Source organism: Aquarana catesbeiana, linkage group LG07 (assembly GCF_042186555.1).
Source record: "Aquarana catesbeiana isolate 2022-GZ linkage group LG07, ASM4218655v1, whole genome shotgun sequence".
Classification (NCBI taxonomy): Eukaryota; Metazoa; Chordata; class Amphibia; order Anura; family Ranidae; genus Aquarana; species Aquarana catesbeiana.
This window is the reverse complement of record NC_133330.1, coordinates 19,791,438-19,797,437: the sequence shown is the minus strand read 5'-3', so window position 1 is coordinate 19,797,437 and position 6,000 is coordinate 19,791,438. Positions and strand designations below refer to the sequence as shown.

Genomic DNA, 6,000 nt, shown 5'->3' with positions numbered 1-6,000 from the left:
TGGACAATCGTGCATGATTGTGTAGACAGGGCCCCAGTGCTGTCTACAAGATCTTAAGATGGCACTGGGTATGAGAGCCCAGATACTGATCAGAGGGGGGCACAGAAGGTATGGTTATGAGAGCCTGGACACAGATCAGAGGGGGGCACAGAAGGTATGGGGATGAGAGCCCGGATACTGATCAGAGGGGGGCATAGAAGGTATGGAGATGAGAGCCCAGACACTGATCAGAGGGGGGCACAGATGGTATGGAGATGAGAGCCCAGACACTGATCAGAGGGGGGCACAGAAGGTATGGGTATGAGAGCCCGGACACTGATCAGAGGGGGGCACAGAAGGTATGGGGATGAGAGCCTGGACACAGATCAGAGGGGGGCACAGAAGGTATGGGGATGAGAGCCCGGATACTGATCAGAGGGGGCACAGAAGGTATGGGGATGAGAGCCCAGATACTGATCAGAGGGGGGCATAGAAGGTATGGAGATGAGAGCCCGGACACTGATCAGAGGGGGGCACAGATGGTATGGAGATGAGAGCCCAGACACTAATCAGAGGGGGGCACAGAAGGTATGGGTATGAGAGCCCGGACACTGATCAGAGGGGGGCACTGAAGGTATGGGGATGAGAACCCAGACACTGATCAGAGGAGGGCACTGAAGGTATGGAGATAAGAGACCAGACACTGATCAGAGGGGGGCACAGAAGGTATGGAGATGAGAGCCCAGACACTGATCAGAGGGGGGCACAGAAGGTAAGGAGATGAGAGCCCGGACACTGATCAGGGGGGGGCACAGTTGGTATGGAGATGAGAGCCCAGACACTGATCAGAGGGGGGCAAAGAAGGTATGGGTATGAGAGCCCGGACACTGATCAGAGGGGGCCACAGAAGGTATGGAGATGAGAGTCCGGACACTGATCAGAGGGGGGCACAGATGGTATGGAGATGAGAGCCCAGACACTGATCAGAGGGGGCACAGAAGGTATGGGTATGAGAGCCTGGACACTGATCAGAGGGGGGCATAGAAGGTATGGAGATGAGAGCCCGGACAATGATCAGAGGGGGGCACAGATGGTATGGAGATGAGAGTCCGGACACTGATCAGAGGGGGGCACAGATGGTATGGAGATGAGAGCCCAGACACTGATCAGAGGGGGCACAGAAGGTATGGGTATGAGAGCCTGGACACTGATCAGAGGGGGGCATAGAAGGTATGGAGATGAGAGCCCTGGACAATGATCAGAGGGGGGCGCAGAGGGTATGAGAGCCCAGATACTGATCAGAGGGGGCACAGAAGGTATGGGTATGAAAGCCCGGATACTGATCAGAGAGGGGCACAGAAGGTATGGAGATAAGAGACCAGACACTGATCAGAGGGGGGCACAGAAGGTATGGAGATAAGAGACCAGACACTGATCAGAGGGGGGCACAGAAGGTATGGAGATGAGAGCCCGGATACTGATCAGAGGGTATGGAGATGAGAGTGAATTGCATGCTGCCAGTCCTGATTGCGTGTGAATTGCATGTTGCAAGTCCTGATTGCGTGTGCCTTGTATGCTGCCAGTCCTGATAGTTTGTACCTTAAATACTGCCAGTCCTGATTGTGTGTGCATTGCATGCTGCCAGTTTGCAATGTGTGTGTAGTCCTCATTATGTATGCATTGCATGCTGGCAGTCCTGATTGTGTGTATATTGCATGCTGCCAGGCTTGTTGTGTACCTACTGCATGATACCAGTCCCTAATATATTTGCAGTCCTGACTGGCTGTGCATAGCATGCTGCCAGTGCTCAATGTGTGTGCAGTCCTCATTGTGTATCCATTGCATACTCCCAGTCCTGACTGAGTGTGCATTACATGCTGCCAGTTCTCATTGCGTATCCATTGCATGCTCCCAGTCCCTAATGTGTGTGCAGTCCTGACAGTGTGTGCATTGCATGATGCCAGTCTTCAGTGTATGTACTTTGCATGCTGCCTTTCCCTAATGTGTGTGCAGTCCTGATTGTGTGTGCATTGCATGCTGCCAGTCCTCACTGTGTATGCATTGCATGTTGCTTGTCCTGATTGTGTGTGCATTGCATACTGGCAGTCCTTAATATGTGTACAGTCCTGATTGCACATGCATTGCATGTTGCCAATCCTGATTGTGTGTGCATTGTATACTGGCAGTCCTGATTGTGTGTGCATTGTATACTGGCAGTCCTGATTGTGTGTGCATTGCATGCTGCCAGTCCTCACATTGCATGCTGCCAGTCCTCACATTGCATGCTGCCAGTCCTCAATGTCTGTACAGTCCTGATTGTGTGTGCAGTCCTAATTGTGTGTGCATTGCATGCTGCCAGTCCTCACATTGCATGCTGCCAGTCCTCAATGTCTGTACAGTCCTGATTGTGTGTGCATGGCATACTGGCAGTCCTGATTGTGTGTGCATTGCATACTGGCAGTCCTAATTGTGTGTGCAGTCCTGATTGTGTGTGCATTGCATACTGGCAGTCCTAATTGTGTGTGCAGTCCTGATTGTGTGTGCATGGCATACTGGCAGTCCTAATTGTGTGTGCATTGCATGCTGCCAGTCCTCACAATGCATGCTGCCAGTCCTGATTGTGCCCCCAGGGCAGTGTTATAGGCACAAATGACAGAACAATGCTTCTTCATTCCTTGCCATCATGCTCCCTCCTCCCTGTGTAGCCAGTAAACATCCTCCTGTGCATCCCCTGTGATCACTGCACCACTGGGATGCTGTGCCTCTCTCCCCCTACCTGCTTGGTAAGATGGTACAGTCTGCAGAGAGGCTCCTGTAATGTATCCAGCTTGATCAATGTGCTCCAGATGCTGGAGAGGGATGCCTCTGCTCCTGTGTCATTGAAGTCATTCTGGATTTGTGATGAGATCTGAGTAAGTATCTCCATTTGTAGCATGCATAGAGGAGAGGTGGATCCTGCACACACCTCCCTTCTTCTTCTTCTTCTTCCCTTCTCTCCTTCTTCCATCCTCTGCTCAGCCTATTGCACAGAGCTTGCTGTAGGTGACTCACCCCCCTATAGGCAGTCATAGGGCCCTGGGCCCCTCCAGGTGCTCCCCCCCCCCCTCACTCTGGATTGTATGTATGCTGAATTGATGGAAAGGATGGATTCAGTGAGTCCAGCTGGAGGACCTTTAAGGGCTGATGAAGACTGAAGGCTGTGATTGATGGTCAGCCTGCATTGTGCCGCATTCAGGACAGATCCCATGTAAGTCATACTGGATCCAGGAGAAGGTGAGCCTGGAATCTTCCTTCATATACAGGGAAGGTCATTAGCAGGACTTCCCATCTATGATTCCAGGCTAATCCCAGGATTATTACAAGAGATAGGGGTGCCAGGGGCTCCGGGGGGGGGGGCTCCAGGGGGGTCATTTGTAAATTGGGGCTTTTTCTGCTCAGATTTGACATTGTATCATTATTAGAGAGCTGACATCTTCCCATCCTACAGGTCATACAGGCCACTTCCAATAGGACATATATATTGGATACAATGTATCTCTCCTGTATACATTGCATCCATGTTCAGTACATGATCTAAGGATGTATAGGCTGTATCTGTGATAAATAGATATATACATTGTAATTGTGTTTTATAAATATTTACATTGCATTTGTGTTGTATAGATGTATACATTGTATCTATGATGTATACATTGTATCTGTGTTGTAAAGATGTCTACACTGTATCTGTATATATAGAATATAATGATATTTTCAGGCTCAGATCATTCCCCCGACAAGCAGGTGACACAATGTCAGATTTCAGGGCTTTTCCTGCAGTGCTTCTCTGCGGCAAATTGCCATTTCCATAGTCGGGATTGAAGCTGCAGCCCAAGGTGACATTGTGCAGAAATGGGGCATCGCCGATCCACATCGCATGGGACTTGGTGGGAAGATTGTTTGTCCTGAATAGCGCAGATTGACGCCTTTCTGGTTCTATTAGAGATTCAGTTCACAGCTGGAAAGTCTGATTCCAGCTGCTGCAACCTCTGACTTGTGTGTAGACAGGTCCTCCTGCAGAGGATTGTATAATATATGTAGTAGGTAGGTCCTCCTGCAGTGGATTGTACGATATATGTTGTAGGTAGGTCCTCCTGCAGGGGATATATGTTGTAGGTAGGTCCTCCTGCAGGGGATTGTACGATATATGTTGTAGGTAGGTCCTCCTGCAGGGCATTGTACGATATATGTTGTAGGTAGGTCCTCCTGCAGGGGATATATGTTGTAGGTAGGTCCTCCTGCAGGGGATTGTACGATATATGTTGTAGGTAGGTCCTCCTGCAGGGCATTGTACGATATATGTTGTAGGTAGGTCCTCCTGCAGGGGATATATGTTGTAGGTAGGTCCTCCTGCAGGGGATATATGTTGTAGGTAGGTCCTCCTGCAGGGGATTGTACAATATATGCTGTAGGTAGGTCCTCCTGCAGGGGTTATATGTTGTAGGTAGGTCCTCCTGCAGGAGATTGTACGATATATGTTGTAGGTAGGTCCTCCTGCAGGAGATTGTACAATGTATGTTGTAGGTAGGTCCTCCTGCAGGGGATTGTACAATATATGTTGTAGGTCGGTCCTCCTGCAGGGGATTGTTCAATATAGGTTGTAGGTAGGTCCTCCTGCAGGGGATTGTACCATATATGTTGTAGGTAGGTCCTCCTGCAGGTGATTGTACAATATATGTTGTAGGTAGGTCCTCCTGCAGGGGGTTGTTCGATATATGTTGTAGGTAGGTCCTCCTGCAGGGGATTGTACCATATATGTTGTAGGTAGGTCCTCCTGCAGGGGATTGTACAATATATGTTGTAGGTAGGTCCTCCTGCAGGGGATATATGTTGTAGGTAGGTCCTCCTGCAGGGGATTGTACAATATATGTTGTAGGTAGGTCCTCCTGCAGGGGATTGTACAATATATGTTGTAGGTAGGTCCTCCTGCAGGGGATTGTTCAATATAGGTTGTAGGTAAGTCCTGCTGCAGGGGATTGTACGATATACTGTATGTTGTAGGTAGGTCATCCTGCAGAGGTTTGTATGTGGGTTCCTTTGCAGAGGATTGCACCATATATGTTATGTAGACAGGTCCTCTTGCAAGGGGTTGTACAATAAATGTTGTAGGTAGGTCCTCCTGCAGAGCATTGCACCCACCATGTGAGTCGTTTAGTGTGTATAGACAGGTCCTCTTGCAAGGGATTGTACGGTATATATTGTATGTAGATCCCCTGCAGGGCATTATACCATATATATAGTGTATGTAGATCCTAATGCAGGGCATTATACCATATATTTTGTAGGTAGGTCCTCCTGCAGGGGATTGTATGATGTATGTTGTAGGTAGATCCTCTGTAAGGCATTATGCTGTATATATTGTATGTAGTTCCCCTACATGGCATTATACGATACATATTGTATGTAGATCCTCCTGCAGGGCATTATACCGTATATATTGTAGGTAGGTCCTCCTGCAGGGCATTATACGATACATATTGTATGTAGAGCCTCCTGTAGGGGATTGTACGATATATGTTGAAGGTAGATCCCCTGCAGGGCATTATACAATATATATTGTATGTAGATCCTCCTGCAGGGCATTATACCATATTTATTGTAAGTAGGTCCTCCTGCCGGGGATTGTATGATGTATGTTGTAGGTAGGTCCTCCTACCGGGGATTGTATGATGTATGTTGTAGGTAGGTCCTCCTGCCAGGGATTGTATGATGTATGTTGTAGGTAGGTCCTCCTGAAGAGGGATTGTATGATGTATGTTGTAGGTAGGTCCTCCTGAAGAGGGTTGCACAGAATGTGTTGTGTAGTAGACACAGGTCCTCCTGCAGAGTATTGCACAATCTGCGTTGTGTAGTGTGTGTAGACAGGTCCTCCTGCAGAGGATTGTATGATATGTGTAGTGTCCCACATTAGCAGAGAAGGTCATTCTTATTGTATGAAGCACAAGGTCAGCACAATCAGATTCTCCTGAGATCAGCTCAGCT

At 48.6% G+C, this 6,000-nt stretch overlaps 1 protein-coding gene across 11 annotated transcripts in view; it reads left to right on the top strand.

The window, feature by feature from the left end:
- Positions 1–2,712: 2,712 nt before the first annotated feature.
- The window catches only part of ATP2B2 (ATPase plasma membrane Ca2+ transporting 2), a 292,280-nt gene continuing 288,992 nt past the window's right edge, over positions 2,713–6,000 (top strand). For 4 of the 11 annotated variants that reach the window (XM_073591712.1, XM_073591717.1, XM_073591711.1 and 1 more), the window contains exon 1: positions 2,713–2,891. The gene's annotated coding sequence lies outside the window, so the exon portion shown is untranslated. Of the gene's footprint in view, positions 2,892–3,095; positions 3,227–6,000 lie in introns of those variants that run through there. The other 7 variants (XM_073591721.1, XM_073591722.1, XM_073591720.1 and 4 more) reach the window with 4 other exon arrangements.